Source organism: Festucalex cinctus, chromosome 13, assembly GCF_051991245.1.
Source record: "Festucalex cinctus isolate MCC-2025b chromosome 13, RoL_Fcin_1.0, whole genome shotgun sequence".
NCBI lineage: Eukaryota > Metazoa > Chordata > Actinopteri > Syngnathiformes > Syngnathidae > Festucalex > Festucalex cinctus.
Window position 1 is genome coordinate 20,662,519 of NC_135423.1, and position 18,562 is coordinate 20,681,080.

Sequence of the window (18,562 nt, forward strand, 5' to 3'; positions counted from 1 at the left end):
AGATGACCACAGTGAAAGCTCATCTTGTTTATGGAATTATGTCGTGAAGAATTGAGTTCAGCATTTAGGCTGAAAAATCAACAAAGCACTCCAGGCTTAGTGTCGGTATGAATAAGAGAGACACCACAGCAATCTTCTCAGTGCATACAAATTCATATAAATAAATAGAGGAAAGCTCTCTGATAATCTCCAACATGAATGACTGGATACTCTCTGGAGTCAGGCCACATTAGGGTGATATTCCCAGTCAGGTTTGCCATATTATCCATCCGTCAATTTTCTTAACCGCTTCTTCCTCACAAGGGTCGCGGAAGTGCTAGAGCCTATCTCAGCTGGCTTTGGGCAGTAGGCTGTGTACACCCTGGATTGGTTCCCAGCCAATCGGAGGGCACACAGAGACGAACAACCATCCACACTCACAAACACACCTAGGGACAATTCAGAGCGCTCAATTAACCTGCCATGCATGTCTTTGGAATGTGGGAGGAGACCGGAGTACCCGGAGAAGACCCACGCAGGCACAGGGAGAACATGCAAACTCCACCCAAAAAGGCCGAAGCCTGGACTCGAACTTGCACCCTCAGCACTGGGAGGCGGACATGCTAACCAGTCAGCCTCCGTGCCGCCTGCCATATTATTATTATTATTATTATTATTATTATTATTATTATTATTATTATTATTATTATTATTATTATTTATTGGTTAAAAAAATGTATTAATTTTTTAAGGATGTTGTCTTAATCTCTTTAAAGCGGTTATACACAAATACTATTTTTGTAACTCTCGCTAGCACGGATGCATCTGTTGCTACTCAACCATTCAATGTACCAGGTGGCTGCCTGCTACTGAATCTAATTGAGGAGATGGGGAAAAAATGAATGCAGATAAAAGATTGTTTTTAGAAAATATATATATTTGGCTCTTGCATTTTTAGTTTTTTTTTTTTCAGTTTAAATGAATGATCTTTTTAAATACTCATTACTCATTTTAAAAGGTTCAAAGTGATCATGAATGTCAAATCACATAATTAGCAGTTTCTGCAGGAAGTGATTCAATGACAAAGATACACAAAGTGTGGAGCACACATTTTCCCACTCATCTATGACAAGCACTTTCTAATACTTTAGTTAGCAGTTTACCTTTTCTTAGGAGCCATTATGACTGCTAGATGCTTTCTTTCTTTGTGTTTGCAGCAGAGCTCATATGATGCTACATTACAATACATACATTTTAAGTGCAAAGAAATATTTTTTTCTAACAGAACATAACGTGATGTACAGGGAAAAAAAAGTACACTGAGGCGTGTCTTTGTTCATCAGATAGGCTTGATGGGAAATATGGAAGCCATTAGGTCATTAAAATTCTCATAAGATAACTGCATTCATTAACTCAGTTGAATGAAATTGTTCGTCCCCCCGCCCTTGTGAGGTGTTAGGCTCTATTACATTTTATATCACGCTGAAGAGCCACTAACTTAGTGTGTCATTACTATTTAATAATTTGCATGAAATATTCACATTCACATCGCTAAAGGTAAATGCAAGTGGGATAATCAGTGTGCCAAATCATGATGCAATGGATGAACTGAAGTCATGAGGGTTACCTGCGAACTGTAGACTATGAGCACCTAAATTTAAAGCCAAACTCACCAGAAATTTGTACCTGAGAAATAAGACACACCTTGGATGAAGGGTTTGTGAAAAGGATAGACCTTTAAAGGAACCAATATATCAAACTGAGATCTGGATAGATCTGGTTTAAAATATATATTTTGCGACGCCAATCCCAGAACTTTTCTGTCACTTCGTGTTGGTGCACTTTCACACACTTTCCATGTCTATATGTTGTGTCTCATGAACAAATTCATTGCTTGCAACCAAAATGGATAACAATCTAGACTGGTCATTTGTAGTCTCAAGGTCTTCCAAAAGATTGATCCAGGCAATCTGGTATTTTGATGTTTGTATTGGGAAACATAACCACCCGCTCCAGAAAACCTTATCTAAATAATTAGAGCATTAAACTTTGTAAATTTAACGAGTGATTTGTTGAAATGATTGAATGCACCATGAGAGACAATGACACAAGGAAGACTGATTGCCAATAAAAGGAGGCTTTCTTGGATTATTAATCGAGTCACATCTCCTTTAATGGATCTCATTGTCCCAAAGCACTAATTACATATTTCCACTGCTTTGTATGAGTGAAAAGACACAATCTACACAGATGTGCATCGTTTGCGTTTGGGTGTGATTAAGCTAGGCTATTTTAAAAAATTAGACCCTTGCCTACATTTAACTTCGACTTGCATCACATTTAATCAGCCAATTGAGTTTCACCAAGACACTGAAAGTTACCTACAGCAAGTTTTTTTTTTTCTCTAAAGGGAAGTTAAATCAAATCGGACTAATTTATTTGTGAAATATCATAATTCACAGAAAGATTATTGGTGCTCCACTTATGTCTTAGTAAATAGTAGAAAAAAATAAATTTTGACTTATCATCTGGAAATCAATAGCAGAAAATCACAGAGTACAGACTGGCCACACACTACACCGACCTACAGCTGACTCAAAATGATATTGTTAGCATCATCAAAGGCTGACAGGACCGCCATAATTAGTAAATGAACTCAAGTTGACAACACAATGCGCAAATAATGTTAAGGGCTGCTTTTATAATTTCACTGGTTTCAATTCAGAGGTGGCAAATACAGGTCTAGAAAGTACAAACTCTGCCACAGTTTGGCTTTAGCCCCTGATGCTAACTAGCTAACGAGCTCCCTAGCTGGTAAATGAGAGAGCATGGGAGCAAACACCTGTGGCTAAAGTCAAACTGTGGCAGGGTTTTTACTTTCTGGACCTGGATTTGCCACCTCTGAATTGAACATCACTTTGTTTACTTTTTCAAGATGAGTTAAAGGAGAGTTTATATTTAGTAAATTGATTTGTGAGTCATGCATTATTCCAGCCAAGAACAATTTTCATTTGTGACTCAGAAGCAGTTATTTTAGTCTCCAATTTTGTCTTATATATATTTAATTTTAATCAACAGAAGAACATGTTCCTTTTGTAAACTTTACCCTTTAAAAAAAAAAAAAACGCAATTATGGCTCTTGTTTTTTCTTTTTTTTTTTGGTCAAAGCACCTCTTTACAATTGAGGTCTATGCTCTAAATTGTATTATAATTTGGTAGGCTGGCTGGTCGAGTGCCAATGGCTGTTGGAATTTTCTGCACTATAAATAAAAATAATAATAAATAAATAAATAAATAAATACATACCCCACCCCCACTCCCCTTTTCCAAATTCAAGGGGTTGATCAAGGGGACCTGTTCTGAAGGCATGTATGGCATCAAGATGACATTGATGAAGTAGTTGCGGATGATCCTTCCAGGGGTGTATGAAGACTTGGCAAAGGTGTTATGCTACGTATTCTCTAGGGGCATTACTTTGAAGGTGAAAACTTGTGGGTTGTACTTTGGATTTGAAATATATCGCTTGTGACACAATTTATGAGTTTTCCAGTGACACGCCTCATACAGAAATACAGACAAATAGAAGTGCTAGACTGGTGTTGTGTGATTGATATGGGGAAGACACGCTGCAAGGAAGGCTGGCTGGCTTAGCAGTTTAAAAACGTGCTGCAGTCTGGATTGCCATTAAAACAGTTGACTCCAAAGTTGCCATACAGGTTTGTTTTTGTTATTATTTTACACACAAGTGAAAACTAGCAGAACTATGCTGTTAAAATAAACTTGCTCTGTCAAGAAAGTGTTTAGGTTGCTTTGTGTTATGATTCTCACATCTTCATGCCGTGTTGAATCCCTGCTGTCTTTTCAATGAACTTTGACAGGCAGTTTTACATAGTTTGAAACAACAAATTTTAAATCCTAGTGGCAGCATCTGGATGGGATGACTATCACATACAGCATAAATAAAAAAAAGAAAAAAAGAAAAGAAAACTAAGTGCATCTTCTGCAGCGTTTGCCACTATTGATTTAAGCGGTCTGATTGATTCACTCCTGTTTCACATTTGAGTTGAACATCCATTTTTGTCTAAATAAACTAAACTAAATAGTTTTACTTTAGTGGTTAAAAATGTTGCTCATGTTGTCCATCACTATGGTCATTAAAAGCATCTGCGAGCAGAATGCAACATTAATTAATGTTGTGGAATTTAAATACCACTAATGTAAATACAACAAAACTTAAAATGTGAGTTCCCTGATTTTTTTTTAAATACAATAATTTAATGCAACTATGTGACTCAAGTGGAGAAACAAACACAAATTATCTCCACGTCGTGAGGATAAGCGGTTCAGAAAATGGCTGATGGATGGACGGATGGACAATACAGACAAAAATATGAAGGTGTCTGAAAGTTAAAACTGATACACACTTTAGGACTGCATTATGATATGAGAGTAAAAATTGGGAACTAGATTGTGAAATGGTGTGGGCTGAATGAGTAATATTAGCTGATGATACAGCGAGTGGGAGCCAAATTATATTGCGATGATGATGCAGTTCACACACTATTAACTTTGTATTTTGGAAAATGGAGTGTGAATAACTCTCTCACCCTAAATGGTCATCACAAAGTATGAACATTTTGCCTTTTGAAGGACAAAGATACAACGACGCTGGCATCCACAATGAGGGTATGAGTGTGCGTATGCGTGTGCATGTGTATTCGCCACATTTTGGGGACGTTGAGTTTCCATCGGCGCTCATGGGGACCTCTTGTGGTTTGAGGACCATAAGGCAGGTCCCCAAAAGGGAAACGACCTTACACTGTAAGGACCTTGTGAGGACGTCTTCCATTACTGGATCCAACACAGGAACCAACCGCTTAAATGGAAACACCTGTACTGTATGTGCTTGAAAAGGTTACACACATTTTGAAAAGAGTGAACTGGGACAATCAAGCACATCATTATAAATATATTTGTATATTCCATTTATATTGATTTTCACTGAAATGCTTGCCCTTGAGATTCTCCCCAAAATTGCATGATTCAACCACACCAAAGCAAACGGCATTATTGCTTGTATTGCTTTTAAGGCTGGCTTAGAATGTTCAGCTCATTATCTGTTTGTGGCCAAATGCCAAAGTGTGGATCCCATTGGGGAAAATCATAACTGAGCAATTAAAAAGAGTTCATCAAAACAAACGGAACACGCAATTGTGAGGATTAATATAACACAAAACAAAAAGAGGTGAGCGGAGTCACAATGGAAGTAAGAGAACCAAAAGCAGAATCTGACCTACACAAGGCAGAGAGACATGAAACATAAAATCACAGCCGTAATTACAAAACACAGACGGCAAGAAACTACTGGCAGACGTAATGCTAAACGAGAATAAGAACAAACTAGAGCTGCGAGCAGCTATAAAGGGCCCTCGCAACCCGGGCCACGTTGGGGTACTTGCACGTCGGGGTACTAGCACGTTGGGGTACTGTCAAATAGGACAAGACCATCTAAAATGTTTTTGACAAGCCTTGTGTGTGCAAAGTTTAATCAAAACGCAAAATATGGTGTGCAATTCCCAAAATAAATTCAAAATGGTGGACTTCCTTTTAGGTTTAGCATACGGCTACAGAATACCTTTTGTAGGTCTTAAGCTAATAGGTATGCCTCCCAGTTTTCATAAATCTTGGTCAAGTCATCTTTAGTTGTGTATCGCTTGAATCATACAATTGGAAATGCTCCATAAAAATGCATAGAGGGCGCTATTGAGCACAACGTTGGGTTACTTGCACGTCAGGGTACTGGCACGTTGGGGTACTGTTACATGGAACAAGGACCATTTAAAATGTTAGTTTTTTCCATGGCTTGTCTGTGCAAAGTTTAATGAGAAAGGCCAAAAATGATGTATAATTCCCAAAATAAAATCAAAATAGCGGACTTCCTCTTTGGTTTGGCAAATGGCTACATAATACTTTTTTGTAGGTCTAGCATAATCATACAATCGGAAATGCTTCATAAAAATGTCTAGAGGGCGCTATTTATTGCAAATTGCACAATAAATCTCTGAAAATTCATGTTCATGACGAGTCTGATGTGTTTGCAAAGTTTCATGAGTTTTCATGTGTATAAAAAAAAAAAAGCAGCACTTGACAAACAATGCATTGCTATGGCAACAGCGTGTTACAAAATAAAACACTTTCGATTACTTTGCATCTTAAACATCTTAAGATGAAACACACCAAGTTTGAAGACAGTCGGATAAATTTTGTAGGAGGGGTTCGTTAAAATATGACCCCTGAAAAAGGCCACAAAAAATGGCAACAAATCCCATCATAAATCAAAATGGCAGACTTCCTGTTTGGTTTAGCACATGGTTCCAAGAGACTTTTTTGTACATCGTGGGCTCTTATGTATGCCTGCAAATTATCATAGCGCTAGGTGAAACGTACAACCGGGAATGCTTCGTTAAAGAGGAGTTTTTTAGCTCAAAATGTGATGCCCGGCCCCTGGGGGACTTCCTGTTAGGTTAAGCACATGGCACCAAGAGACTTTTTTGTACATCCTGGACTGTTACATATGTCTACAATTTTTCGTCGCTCTAGCTGCTTCGTACAACTGGGAATGCTTCATTAATAAGATTTTTTTTCCTTTGCAAAAAGTGCATGCCACGACAACAGCGTGTGACGAAATAAAAAACTTTCAATCACTTTTCATTTTCAAACATCTTAAGATGAATCACACCAAGTTTGAAGATGATCGGATAAACTCTGTAGGAGGAGTTTGTTAAAATATGACCCCTATGAAATGGCCCAAAAAAATGGCAACACATTCCAAAGTAAATCAAAATGGCGGACGTCCTGTTAGGTTTAGCATATGGTTCAAAAAGAGTTTTTTGTACCTCGAGGGCTGTTATATACCTCTACAAATTTTGGTAACTCTATGTGAAACGTACAGCCGGGTATGCTTTGTTAAAGAGGAGTTTTTTAGCTCAAAATGTGATGCCCGGCCCCTGGGGGACTTCCTGTTGGGTTTAGCACAGGGCACCAAGAGACTTTTTTGTACATCTTGGGCTGTTACATATGTCTACAAATTTTCGTAGCTCTAGCTGCTTCGTACAAATGGGAATGCTTCTTTAAGGATATTTTTTTTCCTTTAAAAACAGTGCATGCCATGACAACAGTGTGCGACGAAATACAAAGCTTTCAATAACTTTTCATCTTCAACATCTTAAGATGAATCACACCCAGTTTGAAGATGATCGGATAAACACTGTAGGAGGAGTTCGTTAAAATAAGACCCCAATGAAATGGCCAAAAAAATGGCAACACGTTCCAAAATAAATCAAAATGGTGGACTTCCTGTTAGGTTTAGCATATGGTTCAAAAAGAGTTTTTTGTAGGTCATAGCCTGTGACATATGTGTACCAATTTTCGTAGCTCTAGATTAAACGTACAACCGGCAATGCTTCGTGAAGTAAGAATTTTTAAACTCTAAATTTGATGCGCCGCCACCGTCATATAGTATATCAAAAACTTTTCATTTTTCACAATGATGTTGTCCCAGGTGTTGAGATGGTACATCCCAAGTTTGAAGTCAATCGGGTTAACCGTGTAGGAGAAGCGGGCAAAAGTATGACCCCTGTAAATGTGCAAAAATTGGCAAAAATTGGACATTTAAATACTCATACCTCACTTTCTGTCTATTTTAGGGTACACACTTCAAAGAGGTTTTTGTTCATTGGGATGTGCTACAGGTGCCACACAATTTTCATAGCCGTCGGACAATCGTAGCGGGACAGGGATCCGTTTAACCTATGTAGGGGGCGCTAAGGAGCCATTTTTCTGTTATCATGTATGGCGACTTTAAAATATCAAATTTTTCGCCAGGCCTGATGTGCGTGTAAAGTTTGGTGAGTTTTCGTTCACGTTTAGTGTCTCAAAAATGCGATTGTTTGCGGAGAAGAAAAAGAAGAATAACTAGAGCTGCGAGCAGCTATAAAGGGCCCTCGCAACCCGGGCCACGTTGGGGTATATGCAAGTCGGGGGACTTGCACGTTGGGGTACTGTTAAATAGACAAGGACCATGGAAAATAGAAATGCATTTGCCGTGCCTTGTGTGTAAAAAGGTGCAGTAAAAGGCCAAAAATGATGCACAATTCCCAAAATAAATTCAAAAGTGTGGACTTTCTGATGTGTGTGCAAAGTTTCATGAAAAGTCGCTCGTTTGATATTCAAAACCAGCATCTGTTTATTTGAAAACATTGCATGGCACAGAGATGGTGTGTGATCAAATAAAAAGCTTTTTGATGACTCTTAATGTGGTGTCGCTGTGCAACACATATGTATTCATGACATAGTGAAGTATTGTGACAGTTTTGTAGGGTCCAGCAAACAGTAAATGTGTGACAGTTATTCAAGAAAAAATGTAGCTTTGAAGCAGGCTAACCAATGACATCATCTAAAGGGGAAAAAAGCACATGAGCAAGCATAGGTATAAGTAGAGGAGAAAAAGAGATGAAAGAAGTGCGAGAGATGGAACAGGAGAGGAATGCAGCTGTTTATGTATAGCTGTTGTAACAGGACAGATTAAATAACACTTTAACCTGGGGTTAACAGCGCCCTAGGACAGATAAACTCTTTAGTGTAAAAGTTTTCTGGGACAGATGAATCCCTTGGGGTCAAAGAGTTTGGGTTAGCACATAGTCTGTCTTAGGATAATGTAACCTCCATGGATGAATTAGTCCTAGGACGCTTTGACCTGCGGGCTAAAACTTCAGGGGGGTTAACCTGTCCTGTTATATTGTGATCATCGTCTTCGTGCATGTCCTCAGTGGCTTCTTCTGTCTGTGTGGCAGCATTTGATACATCTGTAGAACAAAAAAGAATGAAGAATCATGTTAGATCTGTGAAGTTTGGTTGTCTTAGGTGTAGTTTACAGAACAGTCGTGTGCATATTTTTAGCATGGTAGTGTCTTAATACAAATGCATATTATGTAATGCACTGTATATGGATATTACAGACGTAATATTTGACGGTGATCTTATATTCATAGTTTTTGCCCGTTAATAAATAATATAGCTAGTAAGTAATAAGACACGCAAAAATGGTATAGTTGAATCCTCTGGGTCAAAAAGCAATGTTTTAGGATTGTGTGATGAAATGATGAATAAAAGTAAGGATACGACAGGTACATAAATGGTTATATATACACACGGACATATATATTTATACAGTATAACAGTGCCGCATGTATTGGTTTTAAGGAAAGAGTTGAAAAGCAGTGTTCAGAAAAAAGCATAAGACGCACAAAGTACCATTTCACTACATGTAATAAGTTGTCAAGTAGACATGTGAATTAAGTGGTTAAGATAGTGGCTACTGTGCAAGTAAGCTTCAATTGTCTCTAAAAGGTTAGCATATGTGTTCTACATGATATCAATGGCTAGACGTGCTCGTGGAGAAACATTACAAACAGAAAAACACACTAAAGGTGCCTTTAACAAACCTGTTAATAAATGAGAACTTAATACATATATGTATGGCATACTGTATATGATTGAGAAAGTTGTCCTGTTTAGTTTATGTATTGTATACTTACGGAAAAAAGTTGGCAATCTTTGCGTATGGAGATGATTAGAGGGTCTTTATCAAAAGAGAATTTGCTTGTTGATTTGTTCATGTTCTGTAGAAAAGCAAAGGAGTAGAAATAAATACAGTATCATACTTCATAAACATACAAGAAATTTGTAGCTGTATTAACCATTGTTGGTATTTGAAGTGATAATTTAGGAATAGAAGTGTAGTGATTGCAGAATTTATAGAGTGCTTACCTTGTATGACTTTGTAGATGGAAATGTCTTTTGTTGAAAGAGCTCTTTGTTGTCTACTATATATGCAAGGACAAGCATAAGTAGGTGTGGTTATGAAGTACTTGACCATTGAAATAAAGCAGTGGTATCAAATGTATGGACCGTGGTTTGGCTCAGGCCTGCAAAGGGGTTTAATGTGGCACAAGAGATAATCTTGTAAGGTACAAAAAGTAATAATAATATAATAGGTATGCCTCTGAGTTTTCACAAATCTAGGTCAAGTCAAGTCATCTTTAGTTATTTTGCGCTTGAATCATCCAATCGGAAATGCTCCATAAAAAATGTATAGAGGGTGCGATTTATTGCAAATTGCACAAGAAATCTCTAAAAATTCATGTTAATGACAAGTCTGATGTGTGTGCAAAGTTTCACGAGTTTTCACACATGTATAGATAAAAAAAAAACAAAGCAGCACTTTACTTGGCAACCAATGCATCGCTATAGCAGCAGCGTGCGACAAAATAAAAAACTTTCGATAAATTTGCATCTTAAACATCTTAAGATGAAACACACCAAGTTTGAACACGGTCGGATGAATTTTGTAGGAGGAGTTAAAATATGACCCCTAAAAAAGGCCACAAAAAAAGTCTACAAATCCCATCATAAATCAAAATGGCGGACTTCCTGTTTGGTTTAGCACATGGTTCCAAGAGACTTTTTTGTACATCGTGGGCTCTTATGTATGCCTCTAAATTATCATAGCGCTAGGTGAAACGTACAACCGGGAATGCTTCGTTAAAGAGGAGTTTTTTAGCTCAAAATGTGATGCCCGGCCCCTACGGGACTTCCTGTTGGGTTTAGCACATGGCACCAAGAGACTTTTTTGTACATCGTGGGCTGTTACATTTGTCTCCAAATTTTCGTAGCTCTAGCTGCTTCGTACAACTGGGAATGCTTCATTAAGAAGTAATTTTTTCCTTTGCAAACTGTGCATGCCACGGCAACAGCGTGCGACAAAATAAAAAGCTTTCAATAACTTTTCATCTTCAACATCTTAAGATGAATCACACCAAGTTTGGAGATGATCGGATAAACTCTGTAGGAGGAGTTCGTTAAAATAAGACCCCTATGAAATGGCCCAAAAAATGGCAACACGTTCCAAAGTAAATCAAAATGGCGGACTTCCTGTTCGGTTTAGCATATGGTTCAAAAAGAGTTTTTTGTACCTTGAGGGCTGTTACATATGTCTTCAAATATTGGTAACTCTAGGTGAAATGTACAGCCGGGAATGCTTCATTAAGTTAGAATTTTGAAACACAAAATTTGATGCCTCGCCTCTGGCGGACTTCCTGTTAGGTTTAGCATATGGCACCAACAGGCTTTTTTGTAGATCATAGTCTGTTACATATGTGTACCGATTTTCGTAGCTCTAGATTAAACGTACCACCGGCAATGCTTCGTTAAGTAAGAATTTTGAAACTGTAAATTTGATGCCCCGCCACCGTCATATAGTATGTCAAAAACTTTAGATTTTTTACCATGATGTTGTCCCAGGTGTTGAGATGGTACAGCCCAAGTTTGAAGTCAATCGGGTTAACCGTGTAGGAGAAGCGGCCAAAAGTATGACCCCTGTAAATGTGCAAAAATGGGCCAAAATTGGACATTCAAATACTCATACCTCACTTCCTGTCTATTTTAGGGTACACATATCAAAGAGGTTTTTGTTCATCTGGATGTGCTACAGGTGCCACACAATTTTCGTAGCCATAGGACAATCGTAGCGGGACAGGGATCCGTTAAACCTATGTAGGTGGCGCTACAGAGCCATTTTTCTGTTATCATGTATGGCGACTTTAAAATATCAAATTTTTCGCCAGACCCGATCTGCGTGTAAAGTTTGGTGAGTTTTCGTTCATGTTTAGTGCCTCAAAAATGTGGTTGTTTGCGGAAAAGAATAATAACAAAGAAGAAGAAGAAGAATAATAACTAGAGCTGCGAGCAGCTATAAAGGGCCCTCGCAACCCGGGCCACGTTGGGGTATTTGCACGTCGGGGTACTGGCATGTTGGGGTACTGTCAAATAGGAAACCATCTAAATTGTAAACGTTTTTGCCATGCTTTGTGTTTTTAAAGTTTCATGGAAAGGCCAAAAACGATGCACAATTAACAAAATAAAATCAAAATGGATTGGCACATGGCTATATAGAATACTTTTTGAATATATTCGGCATGCCTGCCAATATTCACACATCTAGCTGAATCATATAATCGGAAAGACTTCATAAAAATGTCTAGAGGGCGCTATTGAGCCATTTATTACAAATAGCACAACAAATCTCTAAATAAAATATTCATGTTCTAGACAGGTCTGGTGCGTGTGCAAAGTTTTGTGAGTTTTCACCCATATTTAGACTCTCAAAAAAGCATTTTTCTTCACAAACAATGCATGGCTACAGCAAAGGCGTGTGACAAAATAAAAAAATTCAATAACTTTTCATCTTAAATATCTTAAGATGAAACACGCCAAAGAATGAAGACGATCTGATAAGTTCTGTTGAAAATATGACCCCTATAAAAGGCCCCAAAAAATGGCTACAAATACCAAAGTAAATCAAAATGGCAGACTTCCTTTTTGATTCAGCATATGGCTTTAGAAACCTTTTTGTAAGTCTTAGGCTGATAGGTATCCCAATTTTTACAAATCTAGCTGAATCATAAAACACAAAACATTTGCAAAAGCTTCATAAAAATGTCTAGAGGGCGCTATTGAACCATTTATTGCAAATTGAATAAGAAATCTCTAAAATATTCATGCTGATGACAAGCCTGATGTGTGTGTAAAGTTTCATGAGTTTTTGCACATGTTTAGACCAAAAAAAAAAAGTAACATTTTACTTGGCAAACAATGCATCGCCATGACAACGGCGTGCGACAAAATAAATAACTTTCGATAACTTTGCATCTTAAACATCTTAAGATGAAGCACACCAAGTTTAAAGACAGTCGGATAAATTTTGTAGGAGGAGTTCGTTAAAATATGACCCCTAAAAAAGGCCACAAAAAATGGCTACAAATCCCAACGTAAATCAAAATGGTGGACTTCCTGATTGGTTTAGCATATTGCTCCAAGAGACTTTTTTTGTACATCCTGAGCTCTTATGTTTGCCTGCAAATTATCATAGCTTTAGGTGTTTAATCAAAACGCAAAATATGGTGTGCAATTCCCATGCATTGCTATGGCAACAGCGTGTGACAAAATAAAAAACTTTCGATTACTTTGCATCTTAAACATCTTAAGATGAAACATACCAAGTTTGAAGACAGTCGGATAAATTTTGTAGGAGGGGTTCGTTAAAATATGACCCCTGAAAAAGGCCACAAAAAATGGCAACAAATCCCATCATAAATCAAAATGGCGGACTTCCTGTTTGGTTTAGCCCATGGTTCCAAGAGACTTTTTTGTACATCGTGGGCTCTTATGTATGCCTGCAAATTATCATAGCGCTAGGTGAAACGTACAACCGGGAATGCTTAGTTAAAGAGGAGTTTTTTAGCTCAAAATGTGATGCCCGGCCCCTGGGGGACTTCCTGTTGCGTTTAGCACATGGCACCAAGAGACATTTTTGTAGATCCTGGGCTGTTACATATGTCTACAATTTTTCATAGCTCTAGCTGCTTCGTACAACTGGGAATGCTTCATTAAGAAGGATTTTTTTCCTTTGCAAAAAGTGCATGCCACGATAACAGCATGTGACGAAATAAAAAACTTTCAATAACTTTTCATTTTCAACATCTTAAGATGAATCACACCAAGTTTGAAGATGATCGGATAAACTCTGTAGGAGGAGTTTGTTAAAATATGACCCCTATGAAATGGCCAAAAAAAATGGCAACACATTCCAAAGTAAATCAAAATGGCGGACGTCCTGTTAGGTTTAGCATATGGTTCAAAAAGAGTTTTTTGTAAATCGAGGGCTGTTATATACCTCTACAAATTTTGGTAACTCTAGGTGAAACGTACAGCCGGGTATGCTTTGTTAAAGAGGAGTTTTTTTTAGCTCAAAATGTGATGCCCGGCCCCTGGGGGACTTCCTGTTGGGTTTAGCACAGGGCACCAGGAGACTTTTTTGTACATCTTGGGCTGTTACATATGTCTACAAATTTTCGTAGCTCTAGCTGCTTCGTACAACTGGCAATGCTTCTTTAAGGATATTTTTTTTCCTTTGCAAACAGTGCATGCCATGACAACAGCGTGCGACGAAATACAAAGCTTTCAATAACTTTTCATCTTCAACATCTTAAGATGAATCACACCAAGTTTGAAGATGATCGGATAAACACTGTAGGAGGAGTTCGTTAAAATAAGACTCCAATGAAATGGCCAAAAAAATGGCAACACGTTCCAAAATAAATCAAAATGGTGGACTTCCTGTTAGGTTTAGCATATGGTTCAAAAAGAGTTTTTTGTAGGTCATAGCCTGTTACATATGTGTACCAATTTTCGTAGCTCTAGATTAAACGTACAACCGGCAATGCCTCGTGAAGTAAGAATTTTTAAACTCTAAATTTGATGCGCCGCCGCCGTCATATAGTATATCAAAAACTTTTCATTTTTCACAATGATGTTGTCCCAGGTGTTGAGATGGTACATCCCAAGTTTGAAGTCAATCGGGTTAACCGTGTAGGAGAAGCGGGCAAAAGTATGACCCCTGTAAATGTGCAAAAATTGGCAAAAATTGGACATTTAAATACTCATACCTCACTTTCTGTCTATTTTAGGGTACACACTTCAAAGAGGTTTTTGTTCATTGGGATGTGCTACAGGTGCCACACAATTTTCATAGCCGTCGGACAATCGTAGCGGGACAGGGATCCGTTTAACCTATGTAGGGGGCGCTAAGGAGCCATTTTTCTGTTATCATGTATGGCGACTTTAAAATATCAAATTTTTCGCCAGGCCTGATGTGCGTGTAAAGTTTGGTGAGTTTTCGGTCACGTTTAGTGTCTCAAAAATGCGATTGTTTGCGGAGAAGAATAATAATAAGAATAATAATAAGAAGAATTCCTACAAAAACAATAGGGCCTCGCAGCGGCACCGCCGCCGCCGCTGCTCGGGCCCTAACTAGAGCTGCGAGCAGCTATAAAGGGCCCTCGCAACCCGGGCCACGTTGGGGTACTTGCACGTCGGGGTACTGGCACGTTGGGGTACTGTCAAATAGGACAAGCACCATCTAAAATGTTTTTGACAAGCCTTGTGTGTGCAAAGTTTAATCAAAACGCAAAATATGGTGCGCAATTCCCAAAATAAATTCAAAATGGCGGACTTCCTTTTAGGTTTAGCATACGGCTACAGAATACTTTTTGTAGGTCTTAAGCTAATAGGTATGCCTCCCAGTTTTCACAAATCTAGGTCAAGTCATCTTTAGTTGTGTATCGCTTGAATCATACAATTGGAAATGCTCCATAAAAATGCATAGAGGGCGCTATTGAGCACAACGTTGGGTTACTTGCACGTCAGGGTACTGGCACGTTGGGGTACTGTTACATGGAACAAGGACCATTTAAAATGTTAGTTTTTTCCATGCCTTGTCTGTGCAAAGTTTAATGAAAAAGGCCAAAAATGATGTATAATTCCCCAAAAAAATCAAAATAGCGGACTTCCTCTTTGGTTTGGCAAATGGCTACATAATACTTTTTTGTAGGTCTAGCATAATCATACAATCGGAAATGCTTCATAAAAATGTCTAGAGGGCGCTATTTATTGCAAATTGCACAATAAATCTCTGAAAATTCATGTTCATGACAAGTCTGATGTGTTTGCAAAGTTTCATGAGTTTTCATGTGTATAAAAAAAAAAAAAAAACAGCACTTGACAAACGATGCATTGCTATGGCAACAGCGTGTTACAAAATAAAAAACTTTCGATTACTTTGCATCTTAAACATCTTAAGATGAAACACACCAAGTTTGAAGACAGTCGGATAAATTTTGTAGGAGGGGTTCGTTAAAATATGACCCCTGAAAAAGGCCACAAAAAATGGCAACAAATCCCATCATAAATCAAAATGGCAGACTTCCTGTTTGGTTTAGCACATGGTTCCAAGAGACTTTTTTGTACATCATGGGCTCTTATGTATGCCTGCAAATTATCATAGCGCTAGGTGAAACGTACAACCGGGAATGCTTCGTTAAAGAGGAGTTTTTTAGCTCAAAATGTGATGCCCGGCCCCTGGGGGACTTCCTGTTGGGTTTAGCACATGGCACCAAGAGACTTTTTTGTACATCCTGGGCTGTTACATATGTCTACAATTTTTCGTCGCTCTAGCTGCTTCGTACAACTGGGAATGCTTCATTAAGAAGGATTTTTTTCCTTTGCAAAAAGTGCATGCCACGACAACAGCGTGCGACGAAATAAAAAGCTTTCAATAACTTTTCATCGTCAACATCTTAAGATGAATCACACCAAGTTTGAAGATGATCGGATAAACTCTGTAGGAGGAGTTCGTTAAAATAAGACCCCTATGAAATGGCCAAAAAAATGGCAACATGTTCCAAAGTAAATCAAAATGGCAGACTTCCTGTTAGGTTTAGCATATGGTTCAAAAAGAGTTGTTTGTACCTCGAGGGCTGTTACATATGTCTTCAAATTTTGGTCACTCTAGGTGAAACGTACAGCCGGAAATGCTTCATTAAGTAAAAATCTTGAAATGCAAAATTTGATGCCCTGCCTCTGGCGGACTTCCTGTTAGGTTTAGCATATGGCACCAACAGGCTTTTTTGTAGATCATAGTCTGTTACATATGTGTACCAATTTTCGTAGCTCTAGATTAAACGTATAACCGGCAATACTTCAGATGAAACATGCCAAAGAATGAAGACAATCTGATAAGTTTTGTAGAAAATATGAGGCCTATAAAAGGCCCCCAAAAAATGGCTACAAATAGCAAAGTAAATCAAAATGCCGGACTTCCTGTTTGGCTTAGCATATGGTTCTAAAAGACTTTTTTGTACATCGTGGGCTCTTATGTATGCCTCCAAATTATCATAGCGCTAGGTGAAAGGTACAACCGGGAATGCTTCGTTAAAGAGGAGTTTTTTAGCTCAAAAAGTGATGCCCGGCCCTTGCGGGACTTCCTGTTGGGTTTAGCACAAAGCAGCAAGAGACTTTTTTGTACATCGTGGGCTGTTACATATGTCTACAAATTTTCGTAGCTCTAGCTGCTTCGTACAACTGAGAATTCTTCATTAAGAAGAATTTTTTTCCTTTGCAAACAAGTGCATGCCACGACAACAGCGTGCAGCGAAATAAAAAGCTTTCAATAACTTTTCATCTTCAACATCTTAAGATGAATCACACCAAGTTTGAAGATGATCGGATAAACTCTGTAAGAGGAGTTCGTTAAAATAGGACCGCTATGAAATGGCCAAAAAAATGGGAACACGTTCCAAAGTCAATCAAAATGGTGGACTTTCTGTTAGGTTTAGCATATGGTTCAAAAAGAGTTTTTTGTACCTTGAGGGCTGTTACATATGTCTTTAAATTTTGGTAACTCTAGGTGAAACGTACAGCCGGGAATGCTTCATTAAGTAAGAATTTTGAAACTCAAAATTTGATGCCCCGCCTCTGGCGGACTTCCTGTTGGGTTTAGCATATGGCACCAACAGACTTTTTTGTAGGTCATAGTCTGTTACATATGTGTACCAATTTTCATAGCTCTAGGTTAAACATACAACCGGCAATACTACGTTTAGTAAGAGTTTTGAAACTCTAAATTTGATGCCCCACCGCCGTCATATAGTATGTCGAAAACTTTAGATTTTTTACCATGGTGTTGTCCCAGGTCTTGAGATGGTACATCCCAAGTTTGAAGTCAATTGGATTAACCGTGTAGGAGAAGCAGGCAAAAGTATGACCCCTGTAAATGTGCAAAAATTGGCCAAAATTGGACATTTAAATACTCATATCTCACTTCCTGTCTATTTTAGGGTACACACATCAAAGAGGTTTTTGTTCATCTGGATGTGCTACAGGTGCCACACAATTTTCATAGCCGTCGGACAATCGTAGCGGGCCAGGGATCTGTTTAACCTATGTAGGTGGCGCTATGGAGCCATTTTTCTGTTATCACCTATGGCGACTTTAAAATATCAAATTTTTCGCCAGGCCTGACGTGTGTGTAAAGTTTGGTGAGTTTTCGTTCACGTTTAGTGTCTCAAAAATGTGATTGTTTGCGGAAAAGAATAATAACAAAAAATAAAAAGAAGAACTAGAGCTGCGAGCAGCTATAAAGGGCCCTCGCAACCCGGGCCACGTTGGGGTATTTGCACGTCGGGGTACTGGCATGTTGGGGTACTGTCAAATAGGAAACCATCTAAATTGTAAACGTTTTTGCCATGCTTTGTGTTTTTAAAGTTTCATGGGAAGGCCAAAAACGATGCACAATTAACAAAATAAAATCAAAATGGATTGGCACATGGCTATATAGAATACTTTTTGAATATATTCGGCAAGCCTGCCAATATTCACACATCTAGCTGAATCATATAATCGGAAATACTTCATAAAAATGTCTAGAGGGCGCTATTGAGCCATTTATTACAAATTGCACAACAAATCTCTAAATAAAATATTCATGTTCCAGACAGGTCTGGTGTGTGTGCAAAGTTTTGTTGAGTTTTCACCCATATTTAGACTCTCAAAAAAGCATTTTTCTTCACAAACAATGCATGGCTACAGCAAAGGAGTGTGACAAAATAAAAAAATTCAATAACTTTTC

General features: G+C 38.3%; 1 long non-coding RNA gene across 1 annotated transcript; it reads right to left on the minus strand.

Annotated features, from left to right (window-relative positions):
* Nucleotides 1-7,892: 7,892 nt before the first annotated feature.
* LOC144033735 (uncharacterized) lies at nt 7,893-10,138 on the minus strand. Its single transcript, XR_013288052.1, has 3 exons — nt 9,738-10,138; nt 9,576-9,659; nt 7,893-8,843 (listed from the first exon to the last, which is right to left on the minus strand). It is a non-coding gene; the product is annotated as an uncharacterized LOC144033735 (long non-coding RNA).
* Nucleotides 10,139-18,562: the final 8,424 nt, after the last annotated feature.